The following is a 22338-nucleotide window of genomic DNA, read 5'->3' as shown; positions in this document are numbered from 1 at the left end:
TAAATTCAAATTTTAATACAGCACATGTTGAGTATAACTGATATCAGAACCTAAACTTTTTAGAACATCAAAATGATTCTGTAAGTGGAAAATCCTATAGTTGACATAGATGGTAAGTCATAGGCAAAACACAAATATGGTAAATATGTTTTATTAAATTACCTGTGGACTATGTGGATTAGGTCTGTATGAAGCAAAAGAATTTCCCATTTAGATTCAGTGCCCATCCTGAAATATTGTTCAACCCACATATTTTAGACAAAGGATGTTCAATTTACACATTATTATGTGAATAATGATATGAACAAATGCTTCTCAGACTGCAACATACACATACATATACATTGACATTGGGGTTTTTACTAAATTATGAATTTGGATTCAACAGATTTGGAATAAAGCCAGAAATTCTGATTTCTGACAGATTAATGAATTAAAGGTCAACACATCATGATAAGAGATCTCAAATCTAGTGCTCTATCTCACTATTGCTTATTATCTGTAAAAAATATTAAGAATTCAGTCCACAATTTAGTCTAACAGAATCATCATAAAATTAAGCTTTTTTGAAATATATTGTTAATCAGCTAGTGTTTAATCAACCATGAGTATTACCCAAAGCTCTCCACATACCCACATCTTAATTACTGAAATTTGCTATGATGGTTCACTAAGATGTACACAGAACTTTATATTTGACTTTACACAAATTTTTTTTGTATGAAGTTTTTAAATTAGGAAGTAAAAATAGGGGTGTGAACTGGGGCTCAGTTCTTATTAATACATTAATAATTTTAATTATTCTACTTATTTATTTGTAAGCAGAGGAAGATAGAAGAAAGGCAGACAGAGGGAATGGATGTGCCAGGTCCTCCAGCTGCTGCAAACGTACTCCAGATGCATGCACCACTCTGTGCATCTGGCTTTATATGGGTACTAGGAAATTGAACCCAGGTCTTTAGGCTTTGCAGGCAAGTGCCTTAACCACTAAGCAATCTCTCCAGCACAATATTTTTATTATAGAGTGAAAGAGAAAGTAATGGAGGAGAAAGTTATTAAAATATATGTGTGCATAAAAATTATCATTGAAAAAAACTGACAGAAATCCTTAATTGAACAGAAAATGGAGTCAATAGGTAGGCTGGAGAGACCAGCAACAAAGGACTACTATAGCAGTAAGAGATTTTTCTTTAGAAATTCTCAACAGTTATTTATTTATATATATGTTTATTTGAGAGAGAGAGTGAGGGAGAGAATGGATGCGCCAGGGCCTCTAGCCACTGCAAACAAACTCCAGACACGTGCGTTACCTTGTGCATTTGGCCTACATGGGTTCTGGGGAGTTGAACCTGGGTCCTTAGACTACACAAGCCATTGCCGTAACTGCTAAGCCATCTCTCAAGCCCCAGAAAAAAGATTTTTAATGAGCAGGAACATTACCAAAATCCTCTTTTCTCTGTAGACATCGGAGCCACCCTCAGTCTCCAATGTCTCTTTGACCCCCTGCACCTAGCCTGAGTTAAGCCCGGGAGTCTACCTTCTGTGTGCCTGCACTCAGATCGCTGCACTCCTGTGGAGTAAATCACAGCAGCAGGTTGATGGATAGCACTTTCAACTTATTCTTCCCAGTCTCAGCTGAAGTCTTGCATTGTTCAATCCCTCTGCCCATCACACTCCTCAGATGACTGACCCCTCCAAGTGCCTGTCCTCCTACACGGATAGCCTTCATGGAACAAGACGGTAAGCTCCACAAACCTTATCTCCTTAGTGGTAAAATAAAGATATTTCCTGGCTCCCAGGTTGTTGTAAAAAGTAAATGAGTCAGTACACTTAAGTTTTCTAAAGGAATACCTACCACTAATAAGCCATCAATTAAAAATTGACTGACATTCCAATTATATTTTCACTAGAAATAGAAGTCACTGGATAAAAATTCCCTTCACTCTCCACCTATGTCAGCAAACCTGTCTTCACTTATCTTTCATTCATTCCTTTCTTTATTTTTCTCTTAGGACCAATTTGCCTGTCCACCGTAATCTAGAGAATGAGTTAGCAAATTAACCCACAGGTTAATTTCCACCTGGTGTTTGTTTTTGTTTTTTTTGTTTTTGTTTTTAGACAAAATTGCATGCATCCTAAGCTGATTTGGAACTTCTGATCCTCTTGCTGGGACTATAGATGTAAGTTAGCATTCCATTTTTTAAAATATTTAATTTACTTATTTATTTGACAAAGAAAGAGAGAATAGGCACACCAAGACCCCCAGCCACTGCAGACAAACTCCAGACACATGTGCCCCATTGTGCATCTGGTTAATGTGGGTCCTGGGGAATCAAACCTGAGTCTTTTGGCTTCACAGGCAAGCACTTAATTGCTAAGCCATCCCCGAGCCCAGTATTCCATTTTTATGCAGGGCTCAAACCTGGGCCTCATGCATACTAGACAAGCATTCTACTATATCCCTAGCCCTCCCAACTGTTTTGTGCATGTCAAAGTTAAAAACAATTCAAATACATTTTGTGACACAAGTAACTTATATGAATTTCAAACAGCAGCTGTAAATAAAGCTTTATTGAAACACAGTTACACTCATTCCCTTAACATGTTGTCGATTGTGTTCATGTTTTGTTGTAGTTTGCTTTGTTTTGTTTTGTTTCAGAGGCTCTCTTGTTACATAGCCCAAGTTGATCCAAACCTCCAATCCTCCTGCCTCAGCCCCCTGAGGTTATAGGCAACTACCACCATGTGTCTGCAACTCCACTCTCAATAAAATGGCAGAGTTCATTAAATAGGATTGGGACCATCAGCACTGTGAAGCTTAAAATATTTACTTACTTTATGGCAAAAGTATGCTGACCCTTGCCCCCAAATACTCCCCTCCTCACAAGGGTTCAAACACTGTCTATTGGATCTTTCTTTCAAATATTCAAAAATTTCCAAGTTTTATCAACATAAGGAGGGGGAGTCAGGGGTGGCACAAGCCTAAAATCTCTGAAAGAAAGGAAATCATAAGTTAAATCGCATGATCACTCAGCTAACGGTCTGCATCCAGAGTCTCCAGTCATGGAACTACTAATGGAAAACCCACCTAGAGCCACACCATGTCTCTGAGGAGAGGTTGTAAGTACAGACATGGCAACAGGGCTAGAGTTCACAGGGCAGAAGAGCAGAGAGCTCACAGAGATATATGTACAAGGATTTTCTGCTAATGTCTTTAGTGAAAGGTCAGTCATCACAGCTCTGAGGAAACCACACAAGACCAACCAAAGGAGATCCTGAAGGAGCAAACCACAAAGCCCATGCAGAGCTGAGGAGGAGTCAGTCCTCTTCCCACCAGCCACAGAAGAAGCCTCATTAGCCAAGGAGCCTCATGCAGAGTACCTGGACAGGTATTGTTTCAAAGGAAGGAGATAGTTCTAGAATGCATTCTGTTCTGGTCATGTCCAACAAAGCTTAAAAGCAAGTCCCAGATGATCAATTACATCTACAGAGGGAAAAAAAAAAGTGTGTTTCAAAACAGATGTGAAGAATGCCTTATGAATACAGAAAAAATATCAAGACCCAATAATGTCAAAAATCAGAACTGGCATCTAATCAAAACCCAGGGAAGTGGGAAAATATGATATACCTTGAGGAGAAAAGTTAGTCCAATTGATCTAAAAATAATGCCTGCAACATAACTACTATGATGAGGAGAAAAGACCCTCAATATAAGGATTATATATTTTCTATGTAAAATAAACTACCAAAAACTTAAGTAGGAAAGATGCTTTTGAAGACTCAAATAAAACTTGTAGAAATTAGAACTACACTATGTGAGCTCAAAACTGAAATGGGTAAGCATAGAAATCAATGAAACACCAAGGAGAAGCTGCAGCTGCAGTTACCCAAAGAGAAGGAGCAGGACACCGAGAAGATTGGTGAAATATTGATGAAGATTTTTTTTGATATTTAAAGAAAACTATAAACCCAAAGACATAACAAACCCCAAGTATAAGAAAGAGTAAAACTAAAGCACAACACAGAGTAATCTATTCCAGACAGTAATAAAGAAGGGAACCCAGAGAGCAACCAGAGGCAAGAAGATGTAATGTACAGAGAAGAAAAGCTAATAACATCACACTAGTTCTCAGGGGAAACAATACACATCATAAGACAGTGGACATGACCTTTAAATGTCCTGAATGGAAAAAGGGAAAACTATCGATCCAAAAGTCTATACTCAGAGAAACTCGTTCTGAAGAAAAAATAAAATCAGGAAGAATTCATTAGCATCATCATCATCATCATATCTGGGTAGAAAATGATCCAAAGGAAAGCTTTCATACAGGAAAAAAGTGATAACAGGTGGAACAGAAACCTACAGGAAGGGGTGAAGAGCATAAGCCATACTAACTACATGGACAAAAGGAAAGAAGGTCTTCCTATGACCTATCTAACAAGACCATTGAAAGTTTAACCCAAGAAGTTCTAGCTATGGATTTTAACATTTAACATATGGATTGTAACATTTGTAGAAACACATTTTATGATAGCAATAGCACAAGGCCTAAGGATGGGAAGATAAGTAGGAATCTATTCTTTTAAAAAATATTTTATTGTTGTTTGGGCTGGAGAGATGGCTTAGCGGTTAAGCGCTTGCCTGTGAAGCCTAAGGACCCCGGTTTGAGGCTCGGTTCCCCAGGTCCCACGTTAGCCAGATGCACAAGGGGGCGCACGCATCTGGAGTTCGTTTGCAGAGGCTGGAAGCCCTGGCATGCCCATTCTCTCTCTCTCCCTCTATCTGTCTTTCTCTCTGTGTCTATCGTTCTCAAATAAATAAATTAAATTTATATATAATTGTTGTTTATTTATTAGAGAGAGAAAGAGAATGGGTATGACAGTGCCTCTAGCCACTGCCTGCAAATGAACTCCAGATGCAATCACCACAATGTGCATCTGGTTTATGTGGGTTCCTTAGGCTTCACAGGTAAGCACCTTAACTACTTAAGCCATCTCTGCAGCCCAGAAATCTATTCTTTTTTAATATTTTATTTTTATTTATTTGAGAGAGCAAATGAAGCAGAGGAAGAAAGAGAGAGAATGGGTGTGGCAGGGCCTTCAGCTACTACAAACAAACTCCAGATGCATGTGTCACCTTGTGCATCTGGCTTATGGAGGTCCTGGGGAATCAATCTGAGGTCCTTTGGCTTTGCAGGCAATTGCCCTAACAACTAAGTCATCTCTCCAGCCCAGGAATCTATTCTTGTAATGTTCTCCTACTATAGTTGAGCAGCTTATCACTTCAGATGAGAACACAGCTCATCATATCAAGCCTACAAGCTCTCAAAAGCTTCATAACAATAAGTTATTACTGTTTGGATGCCAACAGAGGAGATATCATGGAATCATGAAGTATAGTTGATCACTTTACCCTAAAGCAGTTAAGAATAGAGGGAGAAGCAAATAAGGAGAGATGTACAAGAAGAAGTCAAATATAACAATAATAATTGTGACCACAATCTCAATAATAAGCATACTAACTGTAAATTGTCCAAACCAGGAGCTGATAAATATTTTCTGTAAGGACTAAGTAGCCAATGTTTTAAGCACTGGGGCATATGGCCTTAATTATAATGACTCAATTCTCCCATTATAGGGTCAGAGCAGTCATAAATAGTAGATAAAGAAATGAATGGATCTTTCTTTCAATAAAACTTTATTTACAAAATAGGTAGTAGGATTTCCTATAATAATTCAAAGGCAGAGCCTGTCATATTAACATAAAGCAAGCTCAAATGTTATCTATAAATGTTCCACCATGTACATAAAGACACATGTAAGTTGAAAGTAAAGGGAAACATGTACAAATAATGGTGGATAGGCTATATCAGTATCAGATTGCAGACTTTAGAGTAAAAAAAAATGTAACTAGAGGTAAAAAAAAAATATATCAATTCATGATGATAAAAGAAAATTCATCAAGAAAATATAATGACCTTAAACACCTAAGCAATAAATTTGAGAATGCTCAACTAATGATGCAGAAATACCATTTACACAGTAATTTATACAATTACAGTATAGCATTTCAATTTCTCATCACAATATTTCATAGAATAAATAGAAAAAAACAGTAAGAATCAGCCAGCATGGCCTTGTACTCCATTTGCCAGCAACAGAAACACTCCCCAAAGCATACGGGGCATTGGCCATGTAGACCTCCAACAGTGCCTTCAGACAAACCACAAACAACTTAAATTATCCAGCTTATACATATTCTTTTACCACAATTGAATTAAATTACAGATCAGTGACAGAAAAGATCGCTGGAAAATCGACTCTAATACTTGGAGATCAAATATCACACCTCTACATAGGTTGTGGTGCAAAGAACCAATCATGAGGAAAACTAGAAAGTAGCTCGAGCTGAGTAACAAGGGAATAGAAATAATAAGCCTCTGAAGTGAGCACTGCATTTCTCTTTTACAAGCAAACTGAAGATCACAGAACATGTGTGACCTGCCGAATCACACCCAGCAAGGTCCAGTCATAATTTAGACCGCGTCCTCTACGAGCCCACACTACCTCCTAACTGCAAGTGAAAGTGAGATGCACACAGCGAGTGGGGAGAGAGTGTGAACGTCATTGATCTGAATGGAACTGTGTGCAGCTCACAGACCACACTTGGAATGCAACTGGCCCCAACTAGAGATGTGATATGAGAGTAAAATCCATGTCACATTTCAAACTTTGGAAGAAGAAAAAATAACAATGTAAATAATCATTAATTGTTTTATCCTGAATGTAAATAATCATTATATACCTAGGGGCTGGAAAGATAGTTCAGTGAGTAAGAGTGCTTTCCAGCAAGCATGAGGACCCGAGAGGACCTGATTACTCATGAGTTCAATACCCAGTATTCACATAAAAAGCCAGGCATCGCTATAACAATAACAATAACAATGGATACTGGAGATTCATTACGGTTCCCAGGGCAGTCACTCTTACTGAAAAAGTGGGGAACTAGATCCCATGTAAGCCAGATGCACAAAGCTGAGGCAAGTTCAAGGTCGCACATGCCCACTACACGCACAAGCGTCTGGAGTTTGGTTGTGGTGGCTGAGGACCTAGCACTCCAGTTCATTCTCCCTCTCTCTCTCTTTCTCTTTCTCGCTCTCTAAAAGTAAAACAAAACAAACAAATAAATAAATTTTAAAAATAAAATGCAAGTTCTCTTGATGATTTCTATTAGTCTCTTGGTGTCTTTTATAGAAATTTATTTGTATGTCTGTGCGCATAAGTGTGTGCAGTGGGCGGGGCACACCAGAGTCCCTTGCCTCTAGAAATGAACAGCAGACATATGTGTCACTTTCTTTAAGGGGGTGACAGAGGCATGGAACCCCAGGCTGACAGGCTTTGCAAGCAACAATTTTTAAGTGCTGAACCATCTCCTCAGCCCCTTGATGTCACATTGTATTTCTAACAGCTTAAGCCACAATTTCTTCTGAAGAAATTGATCAGAAATCATCAGGAACTGGAAATGCCAGGGATGAATGGGATGGAGACAAGAAATACATGGGATTCAAGTAGAATAGAGGTAAGTTGGAGAAACTGGGGAGGTTGAGTTTGATGCTACTGACCCATACAATGACTAGCAAACATCTGGGAAATGAGAGGCTCAGAAAAGTTGGAACTTGAAAGAATCACCATCACCATCACCCTTCCAATCAGGTACTTTTCCTCATCTTCCTTTCTCTACTTCTTTCGTTTCTTTTTATGTACCATATATATATACATACATACATATATATATATATATATATATATATATATATATACACACACATACACACACACACATACATATATATATATATGTTGGCATCAAACTTGCTATATAGCTGAGGATGCTTCTACCTCAGCCTCCCAAGTGCTGGAATTACATGTATGCACTCCCACATCTGGCTGCCATCAGTTAAAGGATATCATTACTACCCCAGGTACCAGCCCCTCCTTTGTGGCTGTTTCCAGTTAGTTGTGTTACATTGTAAATCTCTCCATTGAGCAGAAACACTTTCCAGGGAATAAAGATGGCATTAGAAAGGTGACATCTTTGTACCTATCTAAGGCCATGTGAGGGCTCTGTGATGAAGACAGAGAAAGTGTATGCTTTAATTGTTTTATAATGTCAAAGCATCTATTTAGCGATAAAGTGGCACTGTTTGAAGTCTTTATTTTATGAAATTTAACATTTGAACATGACTGCACGCAATGCCTCCAACAAGGGATATTTGAAAGATCAAGTGCAATTTTAAAGAGGGAGGCTATAACTTTAGCTTGTGTAATATTATGTTTATAGTAATATTACCGTTGTGTTGTTCTGCCTTCCTCTTTCCTTTAGTGGTGCTGGAGATGAGCCCCAGAGTCTTGACATGTCTGGGGGAGGTCTCTCCCACTGTGCTACACCTTCAGCTCTGTCTTCTATGCTGCCGGACTGAAGTGGACTAAATCCATTAAGCAAGAGGGCAATGATGGGAGAAATGTCTCAGGCCCACAGTTATGAAGTATTGAGGCCATGTAGGGTTACCAGTGCCCCTGGAAGTATACTATAAGTGGATGAAAATTGAGGAGTGTCCTTGTTCCTTTAAGGGGGAGACTTGCCCTGCAGTGTGCAGAGGATCTGGTTCCTCCTTCTCCCCCCTTCCCCAGGGCAGCCCTCCTATCCTCCATCTTGCTAGAGGCCAGGGAGGTCAGAAGGACTGGGTCTGTCCTGATCTCTTTTTCCCTGAAGGATTATCCCTTTTGCTAGAAGAGAAAATTACCCACTGTCAAGATAGGATCACTCTCTTTCCTGGAAGATTCTTAGAAAATTAGCCCCTTCCAAGAAGTACCTGTACTCCTAGCTTGGGATTGGCCTTCCCCTGCTCAGCCCCTGCCCAGGAAGCCTCCATAAAACACCCTAATCAGAGACACCAGGCTGGCTTCCCCATTCCTGGGGAGCTCCTCCTGCCTTACAGCAGGAATTCTGTCTTCTTTCCTTCTCTTATATTCTATAATAAAAAGTCTCCAAACTTCACCTTCTATAGCCTGTGCTTTTCTTTTTATTTATTTATTTGAGAGCTACAGACAGAGAAAGAGGCAGAGAGAGAGAGAGAGAGAATGGGCAAGCCAGGGCTTCCAGCCACTGCAAACTAACTCCAGACACGTGTGCCCCCTTGTGCATCTGGCTAATGTGGGTCCTGGGGAATCGAGCCTTGAACAGAGGTCCTTAGGCTTCACAGGCAAGCACTTAACTGCTAAGCCATCTCTCCAGCCATAGTCTGTGCTTTTCATTAGTCAAATTCATAACATAATAACCTGGAGGCCATGAACTCAGTCTAAGTTTGGTGTGGCACCCTAACTCCTGAATTACCACCCAACCAAGAGTCAGGAAAGGCTCTGTTGCTCACCAAGATGCCCCAAATGCCAATGTCAATTTGACACATGACCCTTCTGTAAATGGGAATAATTAAATCTCCCTTTTGAGGATAGGGTGAGCAAAAGTAACTGATGAACTGGGAAGTCATAATACCAACCACTTTAACCACGACCAAGTGGGAGTTCTCATCCATTCTGAAGTAATGGGCATTGCCTCCCTCACTCAGCTACCCTCAGCCATCTGACACCTTCCTGGTCAACTGATCCTCTATTGCTCCAGCCACAGACACTTCTCTCGGGGAGGCTCTGGGGTGGGGTGGGGGGAACTTGCCCCATCTCTGTTTGCACAGGTGTTCTTTCTGCCTCTCTGGATGGCGTAATAAAATAAACACGTAATGATTCTCTCCCAGATGAGTTTCTCTATGGCATTTGCATTTCTGTATCCTTCCAGTAGTCCTTCAAAACAAAGCAATCTTCATTTTGCCTTTGAGTTAATAGCTGCAGTCTTTCCAAGACTCTGATGTGATGGCAGGGCCAGAAATATTGTCTCTTCCTCTAAGACTGCAGCATTTTTCTCTCCTGGAAGTTACAAGATCATTGACTTCAGATCATTAATCAGGAAGAGCTCACCAACAGGCAGAACTTTCCAAAAATGGATCAGGCAGCCTCGGGGGGTAATAAGCTTCCCATCACTGGAGACGCTCGAGCAGATGCTCTCAGATAGTTTCTTCATTCACTGGGCAAATATTTAATGGGTCCCAGCTTTGAGCCTGTGGCAGGATACTGATGCTAGGAAATGAATAACACGGGCAAAGTCTCAAAGCGTTGTCAGGATGGTAGAGGAGACAAACAAAGAAAGCAGAAAATTTTGCTAAATGTTATGTCTCCACTATCTTCTCATAGAAAAGGACATCCCATTGCAATTAGAAGGAGGTATGAAGGGACCCCTCTTAAAGATACAACTTATTCAGCCCATTCTGGCCACAGAATTGGGGTGTTAGGGGGAGAGGTTCAGAAGTCACATTTTAGTTGGGTACTCAGGATAAATCATACTTTGAGAATCACTCTAATCCCAAAAGACATTAATTGGTAGAAGAAGTTGTCCCAGCCCTCCAGGAAGAAACATGATCTAAAAAAGAACATTAGCTTTTGTTCCTTCTGAGTTAGATGGCTCAGAGCTTCAAAACTGTCACATTGTTAGGACTGAAATCTAGCCCTCCCCAGAGCTGCTCTCATTAAAGCTGGGCTGTTCCCCACTGCTGGCACCTTGCTCCATAGCTATCCTGATACCTGGCGCCAACTTTCTGAGCTGACGTGATTTATAGCCCCATGCAGAAGCGCAAAGAATAAAATCCACAGAGCAAGACACCCAGCTCTGTGCTTCACTGAGGGCAAAAAGGCCAAAGTCGTTCCAATTCTCTGAACCTTGGTTTGGCTATTGTGAAATAGGAACATTTCTCCAGAATTAGCTTCAAAACAAAATGTTGATAAAATTAGCTGGGCATGGTGGCGCATGCCTTTAATCCCAGCACTGGGGAGGCAGAGGTAGGAGGATCACCAGGAGTTTAAGGCCACCCTGAGACTACATGGTGCATTCCTGGTCAGCCTAGGCTAGAGTGAAACCCTACCTTTAAAAAAAAAAGTGGTAAAATTTATATGATAGCTTATGTGAAAATATCTAGACTAATGCTTGATGCCTCAGAGATGCTCAACAAATGGTGATTACTTCTTGCAAAAACAAAAAGCACTAGGGCCCTCTAGTTTATGTCTAGTTTCAAGGTGTTAGACAAAGAAGTATGGATTTATAGTTGGGCAGAGCTAGATACAAGACCTGACTTCTGTCAGTCACTAGCTGTGTGACACTGAGAAAGTGACTTAAGCTGTCTTACTCCTAGATTCTCACAAGAAAGGAACAAATACCTTGGAGTTGTTTCAAGACTTTAGAAGAAATAAAGTTTTCAGGGCTTAGGAGATAGGTCAGCAGTTAAAGGAGCTTGTTTGAAGGAGCTGCTGGCCTGGGTTTAATACTCTTCAATGCTTATGTCAATGCTTATGCAAAGTGGCACACACATCTGTAGTACTGGGTACCTACTGCAGTGGGAGAAAATCCAGAAGTTTGTGAGCAGAAGCAAGTGAGATCCTGTCTTCAAAGAAGATGGAAGGAGAGCAGATACACTCTGTTGTTCTCTAACCTCTACATACATACACACACTGGCATATAAACACACATCAGCCAAATCACCTGGGTTTACACACATCCTCTAAAGCATTTTTCTCTAATCTTACCACTGAGTATGTGTCAATGTATTCTAATTCCTCTCACATCAATAACTTTAGAATTTATATAACTATAAAATTTAATATTTTCATACCAATAGTTTTGTATCAGTTTTATATTAACTTATTTTATATTAACTTATTGAGAGAGAGAAAGAGGCAGAGAGAGAGAGAGAAAATGAGCACAGCAGGGCTTTCAGCTACTGCAAACAAACTCCAGATGCACATGCTACCTTGTGCATCTGGCTTATGTGGGTCCTGGGGAATCAAACCAAGGTCTTTTGGCTTTGCAGGCAAGCGCCTTAACTGCTAAGCTATCTCTCCAGCCCTCAGGCTGCTTCTTTTCAAGCAAGATGTTGGCAGCCAAGAAAAGTGACATGGCAGAAAATACATCTTGGCAGCAAGGAAGAGAAAACGTTGGAAAATAACATTTGTGAGCAAAGCAAATTTTTTTTTAATAGGAAATCTTCCATGTAGATATATTTGAGAGCAAAGCAGTGATGGTCACCCAGAACACCCCTGTTTCTGCCACCAGGAAAAGGCATTTCTCAGTTACCTTCCAGTTCCACAAAGGACAAGGACTCTGGGCCTAATCACAGAGTAAAGGATTTAGAGTAACTACATGAAAGATGATGGTAATAACAGATCTGACAGGTCTCTCAGATACATTTTCAGTCACCCTATAAATCTCCCAGAATCATAATTCAGATGTCAAGCGTTAGCCTTGTGTGTGTGTGTGTGTGTGTGTGTGTGTGTGTGTGTGTGTGTGTGTACCCACGCATGCGTGCCTTGAAGCTTCCTTCATTTGTTCAGACATGTACAACTGGAGAGCATTAGTTCTGCCTCAAGCACTGCACCAGGCTCTGGAAAAGCAATCATTACATGGGCATCGGTTGCTACCCTGTCAACTTCTAGCCCACCTGGAGTATGTGGCATGTGCACAGTCCTTAGGAAGGAGGGGGCCTACCCTTACCATGACTGACTACTGCTCTCATGTCGATACCCTGCAGGCCTAGAGAGAAATACTAGCAATCCTCAGTGGAACAGGGCAAGGGAGGATGGAAATGATGGTACTAACAGATGATGTATCCTTACAACTTTCTACTTAATAATAATTTTTTTAATTAAACTGGAGGGGGTCTGGAGTGTGCTATCATTTCCTATTCAGGAACGTTGAGGCTGGTAATGGCAGTAAATTCCATAAGATGTTATTCAAGTTCCCTCAAAGATCTTGCCTGCCCCTCTAGTCTCATCTCTCAACATTCTTTTAGTAAGCCTACACTACACACAGTTCCCTAAGCATACGTTTATGAAGAAGCAGTTTTTCACCTGCAATGTGAGGTCCTGATATTTGTCCTGTGTGAGATGCTTTGTCTCCCAACCACACCTCAGCCCCTCACGGTACACTGGGCCTATTGATAGTCTTAGACCTCAGTCTCCTGATAGATTCTGAGGTCCAGCAAAGCAAGAACATGTAATACACAGTGAAATATATATGTGTGAGTGATCATTATAGGAAGTAAAGGTGAAAGGAAGAAAGGGATGAGGGGAGAGAATCAAAGAGGGAGAAAGAGATGGTGAAGAAAGGTTTCATGTGTTAACTATGTTTCTTTTCTGCATATCTCTTCCCACTTCTAACATTGCCCACCCCCCCAACCCTGCCTCCAAACTATGGCAGAAATGGAACCAAAAATAAAATGTGCTGCAGTCAGGAAGATTCAGGCACAAACCTCCAGAGTGAATTTTTTATAGTAGCAGATACCAGACAAATGATCCGGGCTGAGTATATTAGTCAGCTTGATCTGTCATAACAAAGTACCAAAGACTTGGTGGATTAAACCACAGAAATTTATTTTCTCACCATTCCAGAGGCCCCAAGTCCAAGATCAGAGAATTGGCTGAGTCAGTCTCTGGTGAGGATGCTCTTCCTGGCTAGTGTTCTGCCAACAGCCTGTTTGCTGTAGGCAGAGAGAACTATGCTGTTTCTTCCTCTAATAAGAATGCCAGCCTACTCACCCATATGACGTTGTTTAATCCTAATTCCCTTTCATAGGCTTCTTTCCAAATGCAGTCAACTGGAGGGTCAGGGATTGAACACGGCTTTAGGGTAGAAGAGAATTCACTTCACAGCCTTGAGGAGGGAAGGAGAAAGAGCATTCCCCAAATAAGAGGGAGAGCAGAACTCAAATCCCTATCTCTCTCTTCATATGATGACTATCTTCCACACTGTCTTTTTTGGGTTTTTGTTTTGTTTTGTTTTGTTTTGTTTTTCGAGGTAGGGTCTCCCACTAGCCCAGGCTGACCTATAGTCTCAGGGTAGACTCAAACTCACAACAGTCCTCCTACCTCTACCTCCTGAGCATGCTGGGATTAAAGATGTGTGCCACACCACAGAAAGAATAGGCTCACCAGGGCCTCTAGCTGCTGCGAACAGACTGATGCATTTGCCAGTGTGTGCATCTAGCTTTACATGGGTACAGGGGAATTGAACTCAGGTCATTAGGCTTTCCAGGCAAGCGCCCTAACCACTGAGCAATCTCTCCAGCCCTCTGTGTCCTTTTTGAAATGTAGACTCCAATTGTAGTCCAGTATGATTTTTATCTGGACTTTTACCTTAAGCACTTTGTAAAGATTTTACTTTCAAATAAAATATATTTATAAGTACCAGAGTGATAAATCTTTTTCTGGAAAAATGATTCAACCCACAATAGGATCCATGTTTTGTTTTGTTTTGTTTTCTGTCACTATTACAAAGTACCCAAGGCAATTAACTTTAAAAGATAAATGATTTGTGTTGGCTCATGGTTTAGTGATTCTGGTCTCAGATCTGGTGCCTCCATTGCTGTACCCCTCTGATGGGCGCCCAAAGGCAATGGCAAGGATGGCGTGATAGATTAAAGTCGGTGAGTAAAAGCAGCAAAGTCCAGGCTCCCGCAGCCCACTTTGAGGAAACACCTCTCCCCCAAAAAAGCTGCACGTCTGAATGCTCTCTTTACTTCCCATTGGGATCTTTAGTGTCCAGGCCTCTGCCCGGCATTCAGTAACCCTGAAAACTAGCGCCTACAACTCACAAAGAAGCACTCAAATGATGTCTCACTCTAAACTGGATTTTTCCATATCTAAGAGGAGAATTTCACCTAAAACATTACTCGACTACAGTACCAGTTCCTAATTAATGTTCTGCAGACTGCTTCTGAGGTTACAATTCGCTGTGTGATGGCTTACGGGCTATAGATCTATCAAAGGCCCCACGAGTGAAGCAGATCAGACATAGATTACACACGCACCATATGTCCTATGTGACCAACGATTTTTTCTCATGTAATTGTGAGACCTGTTTGGACAGCCCTTGTGAAGTTGCTGTTGGAGCATGGAATCCACAAAACAGGCGGTGAGGAAGGAGAGCCAGTACAGAGGTGCCGTTCTCATCATGGGGCAGAGGATTTCAGGGGGTCCTCACTGCAGAGGGGAGAGCGTGGCGGGAGCAGGAAGGGGAAACTGACTCGCATCCTCAGGGAGCAAGCAGGGACAGTGAGCTTGTCAGCGCCAGCGAACAGGACTATAAAACCCCTAGGCCCAGCCCCAGTGGCATACCTCCTCCAGCAAGGTTCCACCTTGCAAAGGTTCTACCAGCTGGGTATCAAATAAAGGGGGAGGGGAGCTGGAAGATTTCATTCACCCACCGGGTTAAATGAAAACATATGAGCACAGCTATAACCTATGCCAACTCCTACTGCCTATGCCATTGCTGGCCTGGCTATTCTGTAAGAGAACCCGATGCCCTTCCTCGTGGAGCTCAATGCTCAGCTGGCCCCAAAGATGAAGGAGCTGAGGAAGGACCTGGGAAAAGGTGCACTGGCGGCTCCCACTTCCCTGAGGGGACCCGGCGGACACACATGCATCAGTGTGTGAGTTGTGAGTGGCTGCTGCCTCGTTTCTACCTGACAAATCGTCCACAAGAACGTCACTTGTTGTCTACACTGACTTAAACCAAAACCTAGGAGGGGGATCCCAGGACTTATAGTTTCAGTCTTGGAAAACTGATATACCACTAATCTACCATAGTCCCATGACCTGTACATTAAGGAACCACAAAATCCCTGTCTAAGAGGCTCACAAATACATGAGAATGTATTACATGTAAATGCATATAAAGCTCAGCCAAATCCCTAAATTTAAAAGTAAAAACACCAGGTTGGGGGTATAGCTCAGTGGTGTAGCACTTGCCTAAAGTGTGAGAAGTGTGAGAGACCCTGGATTCAGTATCCAGTACCATAAAGACAGGGGGGGGGGAGAAGAAGGGGGTAGATGGAAAAGCAGAGAAGAGAAGGAAAAAGAAAGAGAGGGAGGGAGGGAGGGAGAGAGGGAGGGAGGGAGGGAGGGAGGGAGGGAGGGAGGGAGGGAGGGAGGGAGGGAGGGAGGGAGGGAGGGAGGGAGGGAGGGAGGGAGGGAGGAAAGAAAGGGCAGGGCAGGGCAGGGCAGGAAAAAAGGAAAAGTTGCTCAACTTTGACCCAGAACTACCCACGCTTTCTGGGATTGTTGATTTGGAGATTATGAACTTATTTTGAAAACTTGATTACTTATTGGTGTGATTTCAATGAAGAAGCTCCAGAAAGACTCTATAATGACATGTTACATTTATTTAAAATGTCAATGTTAGGCCTTTCTTTAATTTATACAGCACATATCAAACCTTTCTTAATTTCAAGGAAAGATACGTTGAATTTACAGAGTAGCTTAGATTTATACCTTCTCAAATCATCCTTAAATAAGTTATTCTAAATTCCCTGGCTCTACTTTATTTCCATGAAAGACTTAATAATGAGTCAAATTCTATTGATGTCTTACTTGAAAGTGACTATAGTAAAACCTCCTACTTAATCAATGCAGACACACACCTTGCAACTTGCATTTGCTACATAAAATATTTGTAAGCGAGATGATTCAAGCAACTACTAATGAGGAAGCGTAGGAGCAAGTAAGGCTTGGGCTCCGGAACCAGGCTCTGTGAACTTGCAGCTCACACTCCTGACAGGGAGGAAGTTACTTCCCTACTTGCTGAGTTTGCTCTTCTATGTAAAGTGAGCAGTCATGGTTCCTCCTTCATGAGTTATTATGATTATTAAAGAATTAAATGTTTGCTAAGTGTTTCAAGCAGTGTTTGTCACATTGCTAGGGGTGTGTGTGTGTGTGTGTGTGTGTGTATGTGTATTGATCATACTCTGTGATAAGCTCTACAAATTCTCTGCCTCTAGTAACTTTCCCAGAAATCCCTGCAGGGCCCATACTATTACTTCAGTTTTCCAGGTGAAAACAAAAGTCAAACAGAGGTGAAGAATCCTTTCTAGTGCTGCACTGTCTGAGGCAATGCCAGGAGAAAACCCTAGATGGCTCTGACGGTCTCATCCCATAAGGTACCTCCTAAGCAAAGGCTGAGGTCTCTGAGAGACTACCTCCTGAAAGCATGGCAGATGAGATTAAATTGACCAGGTCCAGAAATGGAATTAGTCCCTCTCCCACGGGTGCTAAGTTCTTGCTGTCATTCATTCTTGACCTAGACCAGATATGAATGCAGAACTTAGAATGAAAGGCTCCATGGGCTTATTTTGCCCTGAGCTTATTTGGTCCCTAGAAAGTTCTTTAAATAGTTTCAATCAAGGGTTTAGAAAAATTTTTAAAAATAACCTTGCACATACAATTAGAAACTAGCATATGGGGAATTTAATGTGAGATGAAATTGGAAGGAAATGTTTTAAAGAGAATACCTTGGACTCTCCAAATCCACCCGAAGGGGGCTGACAGGACTCACAGATGACAGAACTCACATGTACCCCAGCAGCTCCTAGCCAAGAGGTCTGATACCCCTAGCAGGTTAAAGGCAAAGAGACCAGACTGAAGTTTGAAGCCCAGGTGGCTGTTTTCTAATGACCATCATGCAAGAATGATTATAGCAAATCATGCAAAAATGTGAGTCAAGAATGTTTTTTTGTGTTTGTTTGTTTGTTTTCTCGAGGTAGGATCTCACTCTGATCCAGGCTGACCTGGAATTCACTATGTAGTCTCAAGGTGGCCTCGAACTCATGGCGATCCTCCTACCTCTGCCACTCCAGTGCTGGGATTAAAGGCATGCACCATCACGCCTGGCTGAGTCAAGAATATTTTAAAGCAAATATAAAACAATACCATTACATAAAAAATTCATGCATCAGTGAGAGTATACATGTATAATGGGATTGGAATCTTAAAATAGCTTAAGTTGACAAGTGTGGTGGTGCACGCCTTTAATCCTAGCTCTCAGGAGGCAGAGGTAAGAGGATCGCCATGAGTTCGAGGCTACCCTGAAATTACATAGTGAATTCCAGGTCAGCCTGGACTAGAGTAAAGCCCTACTTTGAAAAACTAAACAAAACAAAAACCTTAAATCTATATTCACTAGTATAAATGCCATTCTGTATTTAAAAGAATAGAAGAGCCAGACATGATGGTGCACTCCTTTAATCCCAGCACTCGGGAGGCAGAGGTAGGAGGGTTGCTGTGAATTTGAGGCCACCCTGAGACTCCATAGTGAATTCCAGGTCAGCCTGGGCTAGAGTGAGACCCTACTTCAAAAAACCCAAAAAGAGAGAGAGAGAGAGAGAGAGAGAGAGGGAGAGAGAAAGAAAGAAAGAAAGAAAGAAAGAAAGAAAGAAAGAAAGAAAGAAAGAAAGAAAGAAGGAAAGAAAGAAAGAAGGAAAGAAAGAAAAGAAGAAAGCTGTATTATTAATCATGATTATTTTCAGTTACATATATATGCAGGAATTTTTGAGTATCTGGATGGTGCATGTGTGTGTGTATGTGTGTGTATAAACATGCACATGTTGTATGATCTGGTTGGTAGGCATGGAAGAATACACATCAATATTACTGACTAAGTGAGAGGTATAGAATTGTTAATAACAGAAGGTTTACTCAGCCTTTGAGCCATTTTTTTGAATTATTTCCTTTCTTATAATAATTTCCTATTGCATTTATAATCTTAAAATATCAAATAAGAAAATAGTAAAGTCATGATTAGGCCAAATACATAAATGCTTGTGTTGGGATGCAGACAGTAAGACGTGAGAATGTGGCAGGTACTCAGTAAGCAGTCTTTGACTCCCAGCTATAAGTTTAAAGCTGTGGTCCTTCTCCATTCACGCCAGATGAGGAACTCTAATCACATGGCACTTTAGTCCATATTGCTTCTTGGCGGTGCTTTGCTGGCCAAACAGCAAGCCAATTGAGAAGGCATCTCATAATTTACCCCCAACAAGATAGTTCTTTGCAATATTCTCTCTGAAGAAACTATGGAGCTCATGAAGCAAATAACTAGCCATGCACATGAGGTTATGATGGGTGATTTGTATACGTTCCTGATGGATAGGATAGGATAGGATAGGATAATATGTTAATAAATAAAACTTTTGGAACATAGTATTGCTTTAGAATTAAAAAAAAAGAAAGAAAGAAAAGAAGTAAGGAAGGAAGGAGGGAAGGGAGGGAGGGAGGAAGGAAGGAAAGAAGGAAGGAAGGAACGGGGAGGAAGGGGAAGGGAGGAAAGAAAGAAAGAAAGAAAGAAAGAAAGAAAGAAAGAAAGAAAGAAAGAAAGAAAGAAAGAAAGGACATTTTAAAGTCAATGACTTTGATGCCTATATTGAGTTTATTTGTCCTGAGTGAAATCTACTTTCTAACCAGGAGTTCAAAAGGGGGTCTGACTTTAATTTTGACAATTTGCCCTTTCTCATTCACTGAAGGAGGGTGTTCCTACCAAGTACTACCAAGGATTTTCCCTCTGCCTGATGGATGACAGCCACAGTTCCTGATTTATATCATGGTCACCTCTGAGAACAGAATCCTGCACTAGAATGTAACGTGAACTTGCTAAGGAAAAACAAAAATAGAAACTACAATTTAGATATACCCCAAGGCCAACTGCCCATAACAACACAGCCAAAAATTGTCAACCCAATTTCCTCTAAACACTAGCTCTAATAATAAAAAGGAAATGCAAGATATACGTAAGTGTGGTGGCCTTGTCAGCATGATTCAGTTGAATTAAACCAAGCAACCATAGACAAAACAGCTAAACAACTCTGCTTTCCTTGAAGAAAATGTTCCCGTACAACAGCCAACCATAGAAAAAGGTCAAAATATTTATCACCCACATTGTGTAAACCATGTCCTCATTGCTAAACAGTGAGTGCTTGACCCTTCTGTTGAAGACTCCTCATTCATACATGGTTCTCTTAAATGTACAACAAGCTTATGAAATATTAAATTTTTCTAACCTAATTGGACTTATTTTTAAATATTCCTCCATGCCCACTTTGGCATGGCTGCAGCAAAGAAGAATTGGCACCAAACTAATTACAAAACGAAAATCAAAGAGGGGTCCTATGTAATGTAGGTGGAACTGAAGCAACTTCCTTCCTCTTGGGGCAAGATGGCTGGGGGGCGGGGAGCTGGATTGACTGTTGAGCAGCCACACCTTTCACGACAGGGTCATGCTACTTTGGACGTTATCAAGTTGACACCTCTTTCACCTGAAGTTATCAGCAGACAAGTCACAATTAACATAGATAGATTTGGTCATGTAGCACATGGGAAAGCCACTGCTGTAAAAGCATTTCTGGCATGCACATGGCCAGATTCAAAAATGAACTAGAAAGGAACATTACAATCAAGCTTAGATACACTAATCCTAAGATTTATAAACTTGCAGACCCAAGTTGTCCTCGGTCAGAATGTTGTAGGTCACGTGGAAGAGGTATACCCGATGAGTTTCCTACAGACACTCCAGGAACTAAAGGAAACTTCAAATTAGTCAGGCGTGTCTCCTTTGTCGACAGTCCTGGCCATGATATTTTGATGGCTACGGTGCTGATCAGGGTAGTAGTGATGGATGCAGCTCTTCTGTTGATAGCTGGTGATGAATCTTGCCCTCAGCCTCAGACTTCAGAACACCTGGCTGCAATAGAAATCATGAAATCAAGCATGTTTTGATCCCACAGAATAAAACTGATCTGGTGAAAGGAAGTCAGGCTAAAGAACAACATGAATAGATTCTTCATTTGCACAAGGAACAGTGGCAGAAGGAGCCCCAGTCATTCCCATTTCTGCTCAGCTTGAATACAATACTGAGGTTGTCTGTGAATTCATAGTAAAGAAAATTCCAGTACCCCCAGGAGACTTTACTTCCAAACCTCAACTCACTGTTATTAGGTCATGTGATGTCAACAAACCTGGCTGTGAAGGTGACGACCTTAAGGGGGGTGTGGATAGGAGTAATATTCTACAAGGAGTTAAAGGTGGGCCAGGAGAGAGAAGTGAGACCTGGTATTATTTCCAAAGAAAGTGAAGGGAAATGTATGTGTAAACCAATCTTTTCCAAAATTGTATCACTTTTCATGGAGCATAATGATATTCAATATGCTGGTCCAAGAGGTCTTATTGGAGAAGAAACAGAAACTGATCCTACTCTGTGCTGGCCTGACAGAATGATGGGACAAGTGCTTGGTGCCACTGGAGCTTTTCCTGAGATATTCCCTGAGTTGGAAATTTCCTATTTCCAGCTGAGAGGGCTTCTAGGTGTGTGCACTGAAGGAGACAAGAAAGCAGCAAAGGACCAAAAGCTGTCTAAGAATGAAGTGCTTATGGTCAACATCAGATCCTTGTCAACAGGAGGGAGAGTTAATGCTGTCAACGCTGATTTGAGCAAAATCGTTTTGACTAATCCTGTGTTCACAGAAGTAGAAAAAATTGTCCTTACCCAAAGAGTTGAGAAACTCTGGCGCTTAATTGGCTGGGGTCAGATAGGAAGAGGAGTGGCAATCAAGCCAACCGTAGAGGATGACTGAAGAATCCCAGCCCAGTTAAACAGTACAGTTGGAGGAGTTGGAGTCTCTTGAACAACCGAGGGGTATATTTTCAAAGCAATATTAGAGGATTAATTTCACAGTTTCTTTATTTGATAGGTAGCTGTAAGTTTATTCTCATTTTTGCATGATGAAAAGTTAACCTCTAGTACTAATATAGGGTCTATGATAAGTGTAAAAATAGATATACACTCCATTTTTGCATAGGCTAAAGCACTACAAAATAATGTCTAATTTATGCATCCGGGATTTTTGCAATAACTTGCTATCCTAGTCTTTACTGCATCACACATAACATGGAATTTATCTGAATTTCTTTTTTTCTTTTACATGATTCTGTCTTTCAGTAGCTCCACAGTGAAGGACTTTTCCAGTAAAATCTCCCTGTTTGTTTGGCTCACGTATTTTTTTTAATGTTAGATATTTTTGAAATTTTGAGCAAAAAGAATACAAACAGGTTCATAGGAGGTTGACTCTTAGAATCTGAGTGCTTGTTCCTACAGGCCTGCAATCAGTCTTGCTCGCTGGGAAGTAGTGGTATACCAGATGATTCTAGTGAACTAGTGAGGCTCTTGCCAGGACTTATTCTCTGGTGGTTTTTGTTTCAGTGGAGCTGGGGATGGAGCCCTGGGGCGTCTTGGATGCTACAAGCACTCTACCACTGTCTGTACCCCACCAGTCTTGGGTCTTGTTAGTTGGTATGGTAATGACATCTATAGACTATAATGTCAATCTCTGGGCTTTGGACCTTGCAAGAAGTAAAAGATGT

General features: G+C 41.2%; 1 pseudogene; it reads left to right on the top strand.

Annotated features, from left to right (window-relative positions):
* The first annotated feature begins 20137 nt into the window (after window positions 1-20137).
* LOC101607641 lies at window positions 20138-21551 on the top strand (annotated as a pseudogene).
* Window positions 21552-22338: the final 787 nt, after the last annotated feature.

This window comes from Jaculus jaculus, chromosome 11 (genome assembly GCF_020740685.1).
Source record: "Jaculus jaculus isolate mJacJac1 chromosome 11, mJacJac1.mat.Y.cur, whole genome shotgun sequence".
NCBI lineage: Eukaryota > Metazoa > Chordata > Mammalia > Rodentia > Dipodidae > Jaculus > Jaculus jaculus.
This window is presented reverse-complemented; position numbering and strand designations above follow the sequence as displayed.